The sequence below is a fragment of the Neolamprologus multifasciatus genome, chromosome 5 (genome assembly GCF_963576455.1).
Source record: "Neolamprologus multifasciatus chromosome 5, fNeoMul1.2, whole genome shotgun sequence".
NCBI classification, from domain to species: Eukaryota; Metazoa; Chordata; class Actinopteri; order Cichliformes; family Cichlidae; genus Neolamprologus; species Neolamprologus multifasciatus.
Genome location: NC_140443.1, coordinates 5,308,062 through 5,325,043, shown reverse-complemented (window position 1 = coordinate 5,325,043; position 16,982 = coordinate 5,308,062). Strand labels below are relative to the sequence as shown.

Below are 16,982 nucleotides of genomic sequence, written 5' to 3'. Positions count from 1 at the left end.
GAAATGAGGAATGTAATGTCCAGTGTTGTGCAATCCACATTATTTATAGTGTCTTGTGCAGTGCAAATATGCTGAGATCATTTCATTTTTCATCAGGTGAAACATCTCGCTGAAATAATACAACCTGTTTCACAGCACTGTCCATAGAAGCCAGTTGGGTAGCAATAATAAAAGAACAGTAAAATTATCACCATTTTTTGAATTTTCCCTTTCAGATTGCACAGAGAAGCATGGGTGAAGAATGGCTTCACATATTTGTGGAAGGCCTCATTTTGTGCAATGACGCTCATAAAAAAAAAAAAAAACATTTAGACTTTGCCTGGAAAAGAGTGATCGCTGCAGTTGCCCCCCTGCCACTGAGAATGAAAAAGGAGCCTCAGCGAAGCACAGGCCACGGTTCTCAGTAGATTTTAAGTAGAGCTTATCCTAGCGATGCAGTTCGATGAAGCTGCAATCAATTTAATGTGGCTGCATAATGATAAAAAAAAATGGTTTGCCATGAATTTAGTGATGGATGCTGAGCATTTCAAATGTGACATTTAAGTGTTTTCTAATTACAAGTGTGCTGGTAAGTAAATCATACAGTGTAGCGTCCTGTTTGGTTATATTGTTGCTTTTATATACACATATTTCCATGAAAGACGTTAAAAGTTTGAAAACTTCAGTCTGCGAGAGATTGTTTGAGGTGTATAACCAGAGATAGATATGAGACAGAGGAGAGAGAAAAGATATGTGCAGAAATAAAAAGAGTGACACAGGAATCACAGTGGCTCGTTTCCTTTTTCATATGCATCACATCTCTTCCAAGGTCGACTTTTTGAGTAGAGAGACGAGGTGTCGAAGACAAAGTCAATTTCCTATTCAGCTTCAGACTGTTACTGACAGCTCCTGAGCCTTAAGATGAGTGAGAATACTGGCAATTAATAAATGTAATGTAAAGCTTACAATAAACATTCTCTCATTGGGATAAAAGGTTTAAATTTAAATTAAACGTAGCTGGAAAACAAACATTAGTGTTATTAGAGCAACAAGGCTGATGTGTAGAGGGGAAAAAAGCTAGAATTATTAATTTATTGGTCAAATTTTTTGACTGCAATAAAGATAAAGACCAGTAGTGGTTTACACATTCACCTAATAAATGAAATATCCTCAGTTTAATCCCAGGAAGAAATACAAATCTCTCTGGGGTTACATGAGGAAGGGTAGGAAGGCTTACCTCTCTGCTGCGTTACCCCTACACTCTTATTGGATAAAGCTGCTTTAGGCGACTGTTGCTGTGATTCGGTTTTATATAAATAGAATTGCATTCAACTGAATTTAACTGTCTGAGCTCTCGGGACGTCTGACCAGCTGCTCCTACATATACAAAAACCACAGAAAATTCTCCATGGTTGTCCCTAAGTTGTGGATTAATTTTGTTTAAATGTTAGACATCGGTCTACAATGTCCATTTTTAAAACTCATCTTAAAATGCATTTATACTCTTAGGCTTTTGATCCAGAATCAGGCACTGATCTTACTTGTTATTTTTATATTGTAGTTCTTTCTATCAGTGTTGTTTTTATTTATTTTTTGTCATTTTCAATGTATTTATTCCCTTTCTTTGTACAGAAAAAGGGTATTCTTGTGGCTGTTTTAAAGTGCTTTATAATTAAAGTTGTATGGTATGATACTCGCTGTTGTGACTCCTGTGAATAAGGGAGCAAAGCCACCAAAAGTAGCTTTCATGTAGTTATTTCAGGTTTACAGGCTCCACATCAACGGTGTCAAGGTCGAAAGGGTCAGCAGCTTCAAGTTCCTTGGAGTCAACATCACCGAGGACTTCTCCTGGACCCTTCACACAGACACTGCTATCAGGAAAGCTTGCCAGCGGCTTTACTTCCTGAGGAGGCTGAGGAAGTTTAGCATGAACGCCAACATTACCTCAAATTTTTACAGGTGTGCAATTGAGAGCTTGCTGACGAGCTGCATCACAGTTACAGAAGCTGCTCTCCCAGCAGCCGTAAATCACTACAGAGGGTGGTGAAGGCAGCACAGCACATCACTGGCACGAGGCTTCCTGCCATTCAGGACATTTACCTCCAGCGATGCCTCCGTAAAGCACACAGCATCATCAAGGACCACAGCCACCCAGTGCATCAGCTGTTCTCCTTGTTACCATCTGGCTACCCTGCAACTTCACAAGTACTCTGTTTAATCTGCACTGGTCACTTCACTTTATTGTTATTAATATTTATATTTAAAAGTGCAAAACTGTAATTTTCTGCTGCTCATTCCTGTGCAATATCCCATCTGCCCTCCCGTCATATTTCTTTTCAAGATTTTCTTATTTAATCACTAGTGTACATATATTTATATTTATAGATACATATATATTTAGTCATCTTTTCTCTTTTACCATGTCTCTCTAATATTTTGCTCCTTACTATTTTTCTATTTTTTTATTTTATTTTATTATATTTTATTATATTTTCTCCTACTGTATTATGCTGCTGAGTAACTGCTGCTCGTCAAACACATTTCATTGCAATGTTGACCCTGTGCTAACTTGCATATGACAAATAAAACTGAAAACTGAAAACTTCAAAAGTAGTGCAAATGAGTGAACCCAAGAATATAGATAACATAATTTTATGCGTACTTCTAAATGTAGTGATTTAATGTCATAGAAAAGTAAGTAGCCTATAACATAATCTGCACCCAAGACCATTCTGAAACCTTTGAGGTTTTTCTCCAATCATATCTGAAAAAGCAGATGTACAGACATCACACAGAGAAGAAATTGCAGCCATAGTGCTAAAAGATGGTGCACAGTTCTTAATGTGGGAAAGCTCAGGCTGAAATCTGGGACACTCATTAGAAGCTTTTTCTAAAGGCCTAAATCAACGCATGAAATTGTGTGGTAAAAAATGTCTCTGGTCTCATTAAAAAAATTAAAACAAAAAACAAAAACCTGTTAAGCATATGCGTGAGACGTTTGAATCAACAGGCAACCAGAGGGCTGTGTCAGACTGCAGAGTGTTACATTGTTTTACGTCACATCGAATCATGAGATAATTTAAGCTACTAGCACTTTAAATGTGTCCAACTTTGAGCTCTGCGGGGACCATTGTGCCACCTGCTATTGTGAACAGGAAGCAGCATAGTTCAATTCAGTTCAGTTGGTCTGTCTGTCTGTCAGCCACCCACCAAATAAATATTCAGTATATGAAGATGAATACTACTGATTATCTGTATGTAGATATATGTTTTGTGTCCATTTATGTGATTAAACACATCTCCAATCTAAGAATGGCCCTCAAAGAAAGAAGTAAAAAAAATTAATAAAAGCATATTTTACATGAATTATCACAGCAGCTTGGCTTGTGAAAGATTTAGTTCTTCGGAATCCACCTTTGAACACACTTGTGTTGTGATTAAATTGTTGCCTGTCAGCATTTACATAAACGGAAGTCACAGCAGTCTACAGTTTCCAGCTGTTACTAACACATCCATGACGTCACGCTTGCAACTTCCTGTATGAAGACTGTCCCATTTTTATAGAACCACATGTGTAAAGTCGAATAGTTTCATGACTAATCTTGACACCCAACAACACAGACTGTTAAAAGACTCTAATTCAGTGATCTCACTTGAAAACTGTAGTCAACTGTCTTAGTGTACGGTGGGTTTATTGACTATAATAATAATAATAATAATAATAATAATAATAATAATAATAATAATAATGATGATGATGATGATGATGATGATGATGCTTCACAGGACAAGAAACAAACAATAAATTAAACATTTAAGAGATCAAAGTGAAACAATAAATAAGGTATAGAAATTCTGGAGGAACAAAAAGACAAAAGGGAGAAATGAAGATAATTAAAAATGAAAAACAGGTAATTAAAGAAAATATAAATCATCACTGGGAGAGGGCGATCAAACAAATCTAAAACATGACATAATTCAACATGGTGTCAGGACCCGGGCTCCCCAGTGGATTCTCTGTTTCTCTGTCTGTGTGTGTCTCTCTCTGTGCTTTGTGTTCAAAATTGTCCACAGGCAGGGCTCCTCTTGAGTCTCCACCCAACTCACCTGTGGCTGGTTCCCCACATGTGGAAGATGAGCAATTAGGGGCTCCTACTTAAGGCGTGGGTAGACGGCCAGTCATCACTGCAACATTGATCTGGATTGTGTGGAATGGCTGCTGGCTTGGTTTGCAAGTTGGACTCCCTCCTGTGTGGACACCCCTGAGTCCCCTTGGAGCCTTCCCCTTCCTGGATGTCCCCCACGCCATTCTGTGTATTTTCACTATACTGATCTACCTGTAAATAAAAACTTCAGTCTGCCTTTGTGAGCTCTGCCTTTGAGTCCATTCACCTAGTGCCTGACATGACACGTGATGCTAAGTTTGAATTTCAACAGGTCATCTTGACCATGTCTACATGCCTAGATGCACTGGGTTCCTGAAATTTGATTGGCTGGTTTTATATATATATATATATATATATATATATATATATATATATATATATATATATATATGTGTGTGTGTGTGTATATATATATATATGTATATATATATATATATATATATATATATATTTATCTATATCTATCTATCTATCTATATCTATATATCTATATAATATATATATATATATATATATATATATATATATATATATATATATATATATATATATATATATATATATATATATATATATATTGTCTATTTTTTGATCATTCTGCCTTTCTCACTTTCCGCAGTTTTTAAAAAAAATCCTTCACATTTCATTTTTGCATCTGCCAGTAATGTTTTTCATAAAACTATAAAACCATTTGGTGTCTAAATCTTGAAATAATGGTCTTAGTTTTTATTTACTGATCACAGATTTGGATTAATTAACTGCAGGGGTGTGTCTAGGAAGGGACAAGGGGTGGTATCACTTCCCCTTAGAAATATGATTGGTCCCCTCCTCGTGCCTCCCCACCAAAACCGTTGCACTAGAGTACCGTTAATCTTACAATGCCCAACACCATTGGATGAAAGCACTGATTGGATGAGTAGGAATGTAGCTGAGTACATTCAATCAAGTACTTGAAGTAGTACTACACTGCTATCTGATTTTTCTCCACTGTATTCTGAATACAATTACTTCACTTTGTACTCTATACTATTTATTTTAAAGCTTTAGTTACTTATTATTTCTGGATTGCATTATTATGGATCAAGTTACTTAGAAACTTGATCCAAATATTTAAGGTCTACAAATACTGCAAATATTTAAGGTCATGAACATTACAAACATATATATATCTCAGCAATTCAATAATTATAACTTACTAATATCGTGTATAGCAGCGATCCCCAACCCCTGAGTCGTTTGGTACCGGGCTGTGAGAGTTGAGGCTTGGGTGTGAAATTTGTGGTTTTCAGGGTTTTTATCTGTTTTTAGCGTTATTTTTTTTAATTGTTTTTATCTTTAACCCTGGGTCTTTTCCCGTATCTTATGAATAAATCTTCTTTTTTTGGTACCGGTACTGGTCTTATTTTGTTATATTTATCCGCGACACCTTAAAGTGTCCGTGAAAATATTGTCGGACCGACAAAGGCGCAAAAAAGGTTGGTGACCGCTGATGTATAGGATCCTAAAGTTGACTTTCAGATGTATACATTTACTTTATGTACTTTAAATATATTTGAATATACAACTATTAAGCTATTTAAATAGGATTATAACCTTAAAGAAGTAAACAAATCTATTATTTATAAAACTGTTCATCACAAGGTTATGTTTAAATTCTTTTACAGCTCCACTTATACACATAATAAATCTGCTATAGGACGCTGGGCTGTGGAATATCTTGAGAATTTGTGGTTTTTACAGCAGTTATCTACACTTATCAAATATTACTGACCCAGCATTTTGGTTTCATGCGCCCTTCCCCCCCTTTTCCGCTGTCTTCATGGTCCCCTCCTGTGCCACCCCATTTAGAAAATCCTGAAAACGCCCCTGATTGACTGCCCTTGCATAGTTGCACACATGTGAAAAACCTTTTAACTGTTCCTGCAGTGACATTTGCACCAAAGCGATGGAGAAAACCGGTAATGTATGTGAAAGGGTGCCTCCGCGGGCCACCACTCCGTGCACCACTGCCATCCACCGTGGCTCCATCCGTGCTTCAGTCTCCGCCTCCTTCTTAGCTCCGCCCTCAAGGAGTGACTTGGTGTTGAAGCACAGAGAGGGAGCGAGAGAGAGAGGGACTCTGCAGACTCACACACACACAAACAGAGACACACACACTCAGAGCTCCTCACACCAGCTGCTGTGTCTTTACTAACGGGACAACTTTAAACCTCCTGGATATCACAGTGGACCCTCTGCTCAGTGTGAACACCCCGGACTGAGGTGAGTGCAAACATCCACACATGTTGCCAGCTCTCTTTCTAATTTCGGGTGTGTTTGCCGTGGACCGCTTGAAACTAAACCAGAAGATGGAAGAAGGGAATTTTTTTTCCCCCGTGGAGGAAAAGGGGGCAGTAGACAGGCAGGAGGAGAGGCATGTCCGGCTACTGTTGGAGCACTCCGAGCTAGCGCACTTTACCGCCTTTAGCGGGTCACCAGACGCTTTACTGAGCTGTAATTAAACCGGTGAAAAGCGTCGTTTCCGCTGCTGGCGCCAGTAAACACAACAACACGGGTTGAGCGGCTTTAACATCTCCTCATGGATGTTGGTATAACAGCGCTGCGGTGACACGCATGGGTCTTCCCCCTCCTTTGGTCCGGGAGTGCTGGCTGGCTTCTGCTGGGACACCGGGACTGTTTGCAGCGGGCGAAGCTGCAGATGTTTATTTTGCATTTACTTTGTGAGTTTGAGACTCCCACAATCCAGGCTGAACGGACTGATGTTCAGGCTTTACGTGCCGACGAGCAGAGTCTTCGTCTTAACTTTTATATAGGACATTTTCGTATGTGCACTCATACAGTTTCCGCTTTATTGGGACTGTAGCATGCTCACTTATTCCTCCCCTTTATGTGATTTGAACTGATTAGTCTTATATGTAACCCATATATGTATGAGTATAATAAAGATGTACTTAAAAAACGACCCTAAATGTTATATTAAATGTGCAAACTGCCCCTTTTTGTCCGTCAGCAGTGCAAAATCCTGCACAATAACCAGCAAAAGCCAAAATCAGCCAACATTCCTGGCTCAAAGTCTCAAAATATGGCGGCTTAAAATCACAAACAGTACTTTTCATTGCTGATTTGTTTGATAATCACTTTATCCATTAAAGGATTTGGTCAAATATATTCAACCAGGGTATGAACATTAGCTTATACTCCCCTAAATACTGCCTTTATCATGTCATAATGCACCCGCCCACACCCCCAAATCCCTAAATTCATCCAACAGTCTAAAGAGATTCACTTCACAATGACCTCAAACAGAAAAGAGCTTGAAATTCTCATGTAAGCAGCTTTAACTGGCAAATATGTTGGCTTTTTTTTTCTAACATAAGTGACTAAAACGTTTCAAAATGGCTGCTATTTTTATGTCATGACTACAACCCGTTCTGTGCACATCAGGCCACATTAAACATCTGTTTGACCCTCCCAGTGCTGTGATGACATCAGTAGTGTCCTAATGTCCTAATGTGCTGCTTCCAGAGATGTGCACCAAACATCATCATCAGCATTTTGTGCCAGGTGTACCCGTTGCTAAGACAGGTGGGCTTCTTGCCTCGCTGTGTTACCTTTACATCTTTGATGTGTGGAGACATCCTGAACGCTTTGCGCCTGCTGTTCCTCTCAGCATCTGCACTGGCTGTTGGCTCATGTTGGGGAGTGACGGTTCACTCTGCTATACTGCGTGCACGTCTGCTGTACATGCATGCGACAACACAAGAGCGACGAAGCGTGTCTGTACACGCGAAACATCAACACCCAAATCTTGGACTCCTGCAGGTGTGCATCACAAACGGGAGTCCGGATTGTGCTGCTGCTAAATATACTGTGCAAGTTGGTGCTTAACTAGATAACCACTGACTACCAGAGGTCAACTGTACCAGCTGAGCTCACTCTGCTCTGCAATGCAGATAGAAATATAATAAACTTGAGGGTGCAACCCTTGTGTAATAGGTAGCAGGGAGGCCCCAGGAGGGATCAGAAATAAAGAGCAGTTAGACGACATTCCTCTGCAAAGTTTCGTTGCTGGATTCGAAGGATATCTGGATCCAGATTAGTTTGCAATATTTTCTTGAAGAAAAAAGTTTGTATTTGTGAATATATGAGGCGACTCCAAAAGTTTATCACTTCTAAATTGGGGGGCAAGCTGTGCCTTTAATGCAAATTTGGCCATACTGTTTTGAGTAATAATGACGATAATCAATCGAACAGATAAACTCAACCCCCAGCTGTTGTTATTTCAGGTAACAGCGACTGTCATCCCATCAGCTGCTGATTAATAGGTCACACAGGTCAAAGGTTAAACTGGTTGGACTTTAAGCGAAGCGCTAAGATGTAAAGTCTATATCTTTGAAACATGTAACATGTGGCTGTGAACTGATTTTAGTGTAAAAGTTCAACTTTAGCTGTGAAAAACAAGCAACTGACAACTATTAGGGATACAATAAACTGAAAAATACAGTGAAATCCCCAGAAAATGTTGAAGCCTTGTAAATGTACTGTAACTGCAAACTGCCTCTATGTTGGATTAGATCGAAATGGAAACTGTGCTGATAATGAATTTCTCTCTCTGAAGTTATGCGCGGTAACTGATGCCACATTCAAGCGTAATATCGCGGCGTCTGCCTGCCGTTATTGTTTAGCTCACACACAAACCCACACAGGCACATTAACATGGCACTCGTCCACATTACCAACAGCAGTTATACAGAGTAATGGCAAAATTATATTCCTGTGAGTGTCTGAGTGAGTCGTCTCTGATCTCTAAGGAGCCCCATTGCTATGCTTCGCTACTCCCTCCTCACTGAAGAGCTGCCTCCATATATCCTCTGCAGCTTTGTGCCCTAACTGATGTTTAATTATTCCAACACGGTGATTTGACTGTTGCTCATAAAATATTGAAACAGAATCAGCCCTGGAGGGACGCTGAAACACTGGCCTCGCTTGATACTTAAATAGGGCCTGCAGTGAAACGGGGCATCAAAGCGGGTCAGCAGAAGCGTGAAATAAAACGTCTGTTTCTTTGTATAAATTGGAAATTTGTTTCTCAGCCGCTCGTTGCTAAACAGGTCTTATCTGAGCTGCACCCCAAACCAGTGTGCTTTCTTACGATGGATAAGCAATTATAGTAGATCAGCGCTCTGATTACAGCTAGGAGCAGGCACTGACTGCTAATCTATGGTCTTAATACTAAGACAGGCAAATGGCAGGGCAGCTATCAAGCCTACTTAGAGGTCCTCAAAGTCCACAGCCGTCTCCTAAGGTGTAGATTTGTTGATTTTTGTTGCTGTCTTCAGGTTGACTTGAAAGTGGGCTTGAGTGTGAATGCTTTTATTTTGCGGTCGGGTCTAAATCACCAGGGAAGGAATGCTGGTCAGGTAAATTTGCTTTAAGTGCACTTTCAGACCTCTAATTTGTTTGCTCTGCTCTAAATCTGTAGGTGATTTTGTAAACTTGGAACTTTTCACTTTGCTATGGTTTCTTGTAAGGCGGGGAAAATCCAACAAGCCCAAATATACCAATGCAAACACTATGCTCACTGGTCAGAAGAGCAGAGTAAGATGTGAAGCAGAAGGTCCTGCGTTCATAGTTTATTATCTGCTTTGAGCTTACGCATGACCTATTTTGATTGATCATGTAAGAATAAAAAATGCCCGTCACAATTTTCCAAATTCTGACATAATGTAGTAAAATGTTTGGTTTTGTCCAACCAACAGGCCAGAATTCAGATTCTTATTTTCCAATCTAAGAAAACAGGAAATCATTCAAACAGGTTGGCTTTAAAATAACTGCATGATTGCTAATTGTATTCAGTATGATTTAATAATTCTTCATCTGTCTTTCATCATCGCACATTTTCACTTGTGTGGCGTTTCTGCATGTATTCATCTAATTTATACTCTCCTCCGGACCGTCTGTGATGTGGTGGGCTTCAGCTGAGTAAATACTTAAGTGATCAGTGGGAGTAATGGCGGATCCCCTGCTGACTGATGCTAGGATAGCTTAACCCCCCCACCCACCCATGCGACCGCTCACTGAGAGGATAAAACCACAAACATCAGTGCTTTGCAGAGATGCGCGTTAGCTTCTTTAGCACCACGCAGCCCTAATCAGTCTGCTCGGTGGGTGGAGGTTTGGCTGCAGAGCATTTAATCTGCAAATGGTCACTGTCCACTTAAAAACCAGCAACTCCAATGTAATTGTTTTTTTAAGATGCCACCTGAATTGAACCTGCTTTTTCGTTCCATTTCGGTAACGGTAAAGTCGACAGTTCGGGTGCAGAGAGCTGTGATGTGCCTCTAAGCTGCTGATCAATAAGACAGTTGCACACCGCTTAATGTCCCAGCATGGGGACAGCGGTGTAAATGGATCACTTTTCCATCCTTACTGAGAACTCAAATGACAGTTGCACCGCCACCTTCTCGCTGCATTTAGCAACTTTTTTTTCTTCTTCTCTCGCTCTCTCTCTCAGAAAAAGCTTCAGAGAAACATGTACTCCTTTGTACTGACATTACCTTTTTTTTTTCCTCAACGAGGTCTTGCTCTCCCGGCGCAGGTACAGCTCTCCCTCTGACTCTACTCTTTCCAGCAAGTGAGCGAACAGCGAGCTTTTACCTCTGACAGAGTGCTCAGCTGAATGGAAGAGAAAGTATGACACATTCTTTGGTGTCTAAGTTTCTCTCTCAGTTGTCATTGTACGTCTGCAGCCACGGTCGTTAACTTGTTTTGTTGTGTAAGGTGATTTTGAGTCCCCGGCACTTGCACCAAAGGCCGGCAAAATGGCTTTCGGGACAGTGCTGCTCCCGCATAGTGAGCTTTTGAAAGGGCCATAATTGTGTTTCTAGTGACTGTCAAAGCTCAACCAGAGTCCCCTCACAGCGAGTCTGACAGCTTCTCATGGCTGGTTAGCTTTGACTAGCAGCTCTACGTCTCTGCCCAGGCTACATTGTACCCCCTGACCCTCCCTCTGTCACACACTAACCACAGGGCCTCATCTCCTACACTTGTTGGTCTCGCTCCTCTGCTGTATTTTCTGAATATCATGGAGGGGGACCTGCATGACTTTGAAGAGGTAGATGCCCTTAACACTCGTCATTGATGTTCTTATAGCAGAGCTAAAGGTTCTATTTGAACTTTTCTGCTGTTGCCGTTAAAGCAAAAACAACACATCTTTAAAGGCTTTCATGCTTATAGAGTGTCTGTAAGGATTTAGGGTTTTGGCTTTTTTTTTTTATAACCCCCTGCTATAAATATACACCTTTCAGCCTATTTCTCTATGTGCTTTTTTTCTGCAGAGACAGACACGCCAGAGTAGTCAGTCAAGCAAGCTAGTGAACAGGAAGTGAGCTCATAGAGTTTGAGGCTTGCACTGTGCTCAGGAAGGCATTTGACTGAGGGGGGGATTGTAAAGGTTTTTTCCTCACATTGTTGTGTGAAGCACACTGAGCCTCTCTGGTTTTCTTTGAGTTCAACATATGCCTCTTCGTATACACATGAAATTCTTGGATTGTTTTGTACTCTATTGACGGCATTGTATCTATAACCTAGAGATACCAGGCAGTAGTAAAAAGACTCTCAGGTGAAGGCTGTAAAATAGTCGCTGTTCACAGAGTGTCGTGCTTTTATTCTGCTCTCCTGATGAGCAGAATGGCTCTTAGATTAGACGACCACAGCTGTTGCACTTCAAAGGGAAAATTCAGCCAACATTGAAAGTGTTGTTGAAACCATCCTTGGGTGTGTGTGTGTGCATCCCTGCTTTTTGATGGCTTGTTTTTATGAATTCTCCCTGCACTGTTGGAGATGGTCCCTTTAATGTCTGCTTTGCTCTGTCTTGCTTCTCTGTCTGTGCCCTGCACCCATTGGTCTAAAATTGACCGCATGCTCTGGTGCTTGGTCGTGCCTGGTCGTGCCAAGGCTGCAGTTGCACAGTAATCGTGTGTGTGTGTGAGTGAGTTGTGGTTTGAACTCTTGCGTGGTTTCTTATGCGTTGAGCTTGCATGACCGTAGATGCATCTCCAAGTTTGTCCCCTTTTTCTTTTTCCTTTATTTTATGAGCAACTGTGCTCAAATCACACACATATATATATATATATTGCCCGTTGGTGTTCTGTGAGCTTAAAAATAGTGCTAACTGATTCTCTGTAGCTTTGATTCCTTAACTGTAGGATCTCTTCAAAATGTTTGCATCTGTATCTCTTTAAAAATTGATGAGTGAGCACAAGTTTATCTGAAAGCTTCTTTTTAGTAAACCTCACAAGAGACCAAATGTTTTAAAAGTGCATCAGTGTCTAGACATGATGATGATCTACATGTCCTTGCTGATACACAACACTTGCAGCATTTATCTCCAGAAAGGACAGGGAGTAGAGCGGTACCACAGTTAAAGGGATGTGGTCATTTCTCTTCTGCTGTGGTTCACAGTCGCTGCAGGGCTGTAGTCCTCCAGCTATCTAATTACCTCCTCTAAGGATGTTTTTATGTTTTCCTGCCTTATCTCGAAGTTGTCTCAAAGTGTCTTTGATTTGTGTTTCTTTTAAAATGATTTTTTTGATGTTGCAAATTTTTATTACAATTCGTTCATTCTTAACTTACTTTAATGTAAAGAGTGGCATGCTTATTCCATAATTATGTGGGGCAAGTTTCATTGAGATTAAAACAAATACAACACAAGTAAAAAAACAATTGCAATAATTCCATACAGACAAGTGAGCGTGATTAAGAAAACACAACATTTTCTAACATTAACGTGACAAATTTAGACTGCTAGTGTTATAATTGTTTTTTCTAAAAAATTATTTGCTTTTGTTCCAGTCTGTGGTATCATTTACTCTTTCATAAAGGTTTTTACCTTTCTTATTTATCATAATGTACCGTAATTGTCGGGCTGTAAGCCGCTACTTTTTGCACAAGCTTTGAACCCTGCGGCTTTTAGTCAGTTGCGGCTTTTCTAAGGATTGTCCATGATTTTTGTGATATCGTAAGACGATTTGTTTTGTTTGTTCCGCTGTTCTCCGGCACTACGTTGCCTGGCGGAAGGATCGGGGTTCAAGAGTGGTATGTTGGTCACATGTCCGTCCGCCAGGCAACGTAGTGCCGTACGAAGTAGCGCGAAAAACAAACTTCAAAGTAGCGCTACGCGTTCAGCGGGAGGCGTGGATGATGAGCGGCGATAAACTTGCGAAAAGCAAGTTATGCTCAACTCCACCAGTGGATTCTGACAGCGTGGAAAAGTGTGAAAACATCCACGATCACCAACGGATTTCGAAGGGCTGGACTGCTGCATGATGGAGACACCGCCACGGCCCTTCAGAGGGTGTTCGACTCTGACACTGACAACGAGGATTTGTTTGGTTTTAAAAGTGACAACGAAGGAGAGAAGCGGAGAGTGGATGACGAAGCCATCCTGAGCCTGTTCGATTCCGACACTGGAGAAGAGGACTTTGGTGGTTTTAGTGCGCAGGAAGAAGAGAAAGATGGTGGTGAATGACTGACTTTTCTTCTTGTTAAAGCCGTGTCACTGCACCTGAGCCTAAAAGGTAGTCCCAATCTATTTTTCTGGTGTGCTGTAGGTTATTGTTATGTACTACATTTGTTACTCGTTTATGAAGCACAGTACATGTTTCATACTTGTATTTACCGCCACTTGTACATATACCTAAAAAGTTATGCAAATATGTACCCGTAACTTGTTTTTCAAAATATTAATAAAAGGGGCGTGTCTCCAAACAGCCATCTCTTTCCTGACAATTCCCTTGGTGCATATTCTCTTACATATGATAAGTCAACATTGAAACACCTGCGGCTTTTAGTCAGGTGCGGCTAATGTATGTACAAAACAGGATTTTCCCCTGATTTTAGCTTGTGCGGCTAATATTCAGGTGCGCTTTGTAGTCCGGGAAATACGGTAATAACAATTTCTATCTTTCCTTTTGTCTTGTGCTATGAATATAAGCAACTGAAGTATATACCAACCCTCAGTATTGGTTGGTTGGTTGGTATTTGGGGCAGTGATCTAAGCAGAGATGCCCAGGCCTTCCTCTCCTCCAGCCACATCCTCTGGGTCTTTTGGGGAATACCAAGGTGTTTCCAAGCCAGCCGACAGAGAGATTTAATCTCTCTAGCGTGTCCTGGCTCTACCTTGGGGTCTCCTCTTGGTAGTAATTGTGGGAAACACTTCACCTTGGAGGCATCCAGGGGACATGTTCTTGAAATGCCTGAACCCACTCAGTGGCTCCTTTCAGCATTTAGGACTAGCTCTACTCTGAGTCTCTCCTGAATGACCAAACTCCTCATCCTGTCTCTAAGGGTGAGCCCAGACAGCGGTCGAGGGAAGTGTACTTCTTCCGCTTGTATTTGCGTATTCATCTGGCCGTGATTAACAGCTCATCGAGATGATCACTGTGGGAGTGAACTGCCCAGTACATTAGAAGCCTCCCTTGTGTGCTCACGTTTCTCTTTACCACGATTACTACAGAGCAGACACTGCAGAGGTTCTGCTTCTGAAATAGTCCTTTTTTACTTTAAGGACCATTTTCATTTGTTCCTGTGAGATATTTTCTGTTTTTTTGACTCAGCTGCTGTGATTTCCTGTTGCTGCTCTAGCAACTAAATTTAATTTTACTTTACTTGACTTTAACTTCACTTTATAGTCTTTTTCCATTATTATTTTTCTTTTTTAAAGTAATCAAAGTATCAGAGTGTACCTGTAACACAAAGAGTGGCCATAACAGGTCAGAAGTAAGAACCCCTTCCACTATATCTCTATTCTCTCACCAAATACAACCTTAGCCCCTATCACTAAGAAACACATTTAATATTCATATGTTGGTGTTTTTCTATTTATCAAAAGCCATATTGTTATTGCCATAAAGAATAATATTGTTATCAATGGTACATTTTGTTGGTCGGATGTGCTATTTGCCTTCACATTTCTGCAAATCTCCAGAGTAGGGGGGCAAAGTTGGCGTGAACCATTAGGCTGAAACATCCACATGAACAGGAAGTACACCGGGTGGAAATAAAGTGGAATTATCCTTTAAGAAACCCTCAAATGACGCATATGCTCATTCACCTTTCACTCACGGAGGAGCATCAAATTGCCCAGCAGGAAGAACAGATTGTACTCAGAAGCTGTTCAAAGTCAGAGAGAGTCAATATGACTTAAGGGGAACAGATTTCTTTAAAAAAAACAAGATAAGGACAAATATAAAGCAGAGATGTGTTTCTGTTAGAGGAGTTAACCGGTGGAATAGTTATGACAGTGATTTAAAAAGGTGTAGTTCATTTTCCTTGTTTAAAAATATGTTTAAAAATAGAGTATTAGAAAAATATATATATCAAGAATGAAAAGAGCAAAAAAAAAAACAAAAACAAAAAACAGAAAACCTCTTGATTCTTTTGCTTTGATGTAGTTACTTACTAAGGTGGTGGTGTTTTTTCTTGTTTGTTTGTTTGTTTGTTTTGTTTTTGCTTTGTTTGCCTTCTCTCACCCCAACCGGTCGCAGCAGATGGCCCCGCCCCTCCCTGAGCCGGGTTCTGCCGGAGGTTTCTTCCTGTTAAAAGGGAGTTTTTCCTTCCCACTGTCGCCAAAGTGCTGCTCATAGGGGGTCATATGATTGTTGGGCTTTTCTCTCTGTATCTACGAAGCGCCTTGAGGCGACATTTGTTGTGATTTGGCGCTATATAAATGAAATTGAATTGAATTGAATTTTATTATTTGCTTCGAGCCCTGTGTACAGGAGCTGCATGCTAAAAGATCTTTTGTTAAAAGGGTTGGCGTAATAAGCAAATGCTTCAGCCAATACCTTTTGATTAGCCTTGTCTCATGCTTTCTTGCTTTGTGGTAAATCTTTGTTCTGTCTTCACTGAGATATTTGAATGCTAATCAATAAACATATCAATCCTAAAGAACAGATTGTGGCGCTCTTCTCTTTTTCTGCTTTTCTGAATCTAACAAGTACAGACGAATATTTGCTTTGTAGAAAAGTAAAATGAGACATCGGCACGTAATCTCTGACTCTCGCTCTGCCCGCGGTTACTGGCACGGTGCAGGCTCACTGCGTACCCATCTTGGTTTAGTAGTGGATTAGAAGTGACACTTACTGCAGGCTGGCTGACTCTAACCCTTGTTTACTCTGGCTGGGTTTTAGCTGGGGACTCAAACCATTATTAAGCAGTGAAATGACTCGAATGTAAGGCAGAGAGGAAAGAAAGAATAGGAGGGAAAATCTTGCAGCGACAAAAACCTAAAGAGCAGAAGATATTTCCTGAATCTGCCTGGAGATAGAGCACACTGACTGCAGCAGGGTGGGTTATAGACCCTTGAGGCCAGGGCGTGTCGTGGTCAAACCCTTATATAAATAAACAAAAAGATGCTTCTAAAATAAACACAAATTGCTCGCGTTAGTGTGCGGCGCATTGACGAGTAACTCCACCCAGGATCCGGAGCGGACAGCGGGCGCTTGTCGTGTGGAGACGCTGCAGGTCAAGCTTTCCTTTGCTTTGGCGCGAGGCCTTTTGTGAGACGCCCCCACACTAGAAAAATGTGGTCCTACAGAAAGTTTCAGATACGCGCCCAACTCAGAACTTGAGGGAAAGAGGAGCAGTGTGATGTTTTCTAAAGGAAAGCTAAAAACCCCAGGTGTATGCTGTGGGTCTCTCTCTTCTTTTAAAGCTCTAAACCTGCATGCTTTTATACTGATGTAACAGAAAGCAATGGGCTCGTGTGGGCAGGTGAAATAAAAGCTGTACATTTGTACTAAAGGAGCGTCTCAAAGAATGAAAAGGGCCGTCACG

At 40.7% G+C, this 16,982-nt stretch overlaps 1 protein-coding gene across 2 annotated transcripts in view; it reads left to right on the top strand.

Moving 5' to 3' along the window:
* The first annotated feature begins 6,236 nt into the window (after positions 1-6,236).
* The window catches only part of ppp1r16b (protein phosphatase 1, regulatory subunit 16B), a 108,092-nt gene continuing 97,346 nt past the window's right edge, over positions 6,237-16,982 (top strand). Inside the window, exon 1 of one of the 2 annotated variants that reach the window (XM_085159517.1) lies at positions 6,237-6,407. The gene's annotated coding sequence lies outside the window, so the exon portion shown is untranslated. Of the gene's footprint in view, positions 9,566-16,982 lie in introns of both variants that reach the window. The other variant, XM_085159518.1, reaches the window with a different exon arrangement.